General features: G+C 38.5%; 1 protein-coding gene across 1 annotated transcript in view; it reads left to right on the top strand.

Moving 5' to 3' along the window:
• The window catches only part of LOC103253877 (zinc finger protein 595-like), a 28,761-nt gene that overhangs the window by 5,883 nt on the left and 21,591 nt on the right, over positions 1-1,287 (top strand).

The raw sequence follows: 1,287 nt of genomic DNA, 5'->3' as shown, positions 1-1,287 counted from the left end.
TTCCAAGTAGCTGGAACTACAGGTGTGTGCTACCACACCCAGTTAATTATTTGATTTATTGTAGAGATGAGGTCTCACCAAGTTGCCCAGGCGGGTCTTGAACCCACAGGCTCAGGCAATCCACTCACCTCAGCCTCCCAAGGCATGGGATTACAGGCTGAGCCACTGAGCCTGACTGGTTTGCAGATATTTTCTCTTGTCCTGTAAGCCTTCTTTTTTTCCCTTTACAATGCAGAAGCTTTTCAGTTTGATGTCTCCAACTTGTTTATATTTACTTTTATTCCTGTAGTCAAAAAAAAATTATTACTGAGACCAATATCAGTATCCAGGATGTTGTCAAAATCCTTTTCATGGTTTTGTTTTATCAGCCATGTTCTCTATCACCCAGGCAGGAGTGTGGTGGCTCAATTAAGGCTCACTACAGCCTTAAGCTCCTTGGCTCAGCTGATCACTCCCCTTCAGTATCCTCAGTACTATGATTACAGTTAGCACAAAACTTTGATAATGACTTGTCTGACTGTGTGTGTGTTTATCCTAATTTGAGTTCAATAAAGTTGTTGATTTTCCTATTTTTCTTCATTTTATTAGAAAATTTCTCAGATTGTTTTGTAATATGCAGCTCCACAAATTATCATTGTGCCTTTAATTGAGTCATTTATCCTGATTCTTTCTATGCTTTGGCATACTTTGATTGAATTGGGGTATTTGAAATTCAAAGATGTACATGTCACAATGTTTATAAAGTTGCATTGTCTAGACTAATTGACACTAATCACTAAGAGATTCTAGGAGACTGTCATACCTGTTCTTAGGATGTGTCTTCTCTGTAAATTGGGACAGAAACCAGCCTTTGGGTAAACCCCCAAAGGGCAGAAGTGTGGACTCATGCTCTACTGTTCTGTTTATTCCCTGAGGATGAATTCAAGAGTTAGAACATCTTGTGTGATTGCATCATGCTGTACTGTGAAGGGAGATTATGTGGGGGAAATTACTAAACTTCCTCTTCCATGTAACTCATTTTAACATTGTGCTCACTATGGATTTTGCAAAGTCTTAGCTGTTTTTTGAGTTCTCACACAGGCAATGTGGTAAGTATTTTCTTAAGTACATATCTTTATGAAGGAGTTGAAGCCTGTGATTTGTACTTGCCATTGTGCTTATGTCCTTAGCATGGTATAATATTATGTTTCACTTTTATTTTTTTATTTTTATTTATTTATTTATTTATTTTTTGAGCTGGAGTCTCACTCTGTCGCCCAGACTGGAGTGCAGTGGCCGCTTCCGGCC

Source organism: Carlito syrichta, unplaced genomic scaffold, assembly GCF_000164805.1.
Source record: "Carlito syrichta isolate Samal-C Ts95f unplaced genomic scaffold, Tarsius_syrichta-2.0.1 Scaffold255670, whole genome shotgun sequence".
Classification (NCBI taxonomy): Eukaryota; Metazoa; Chordata; class Mammalia; order Primates; family Tarsiidae; genus Carlito; species Carlito syrichta.
Note: the sequence above shows the minus strand (reverse complement) of the source record. Positions and strands in the feature narration are given on the sequence as shown.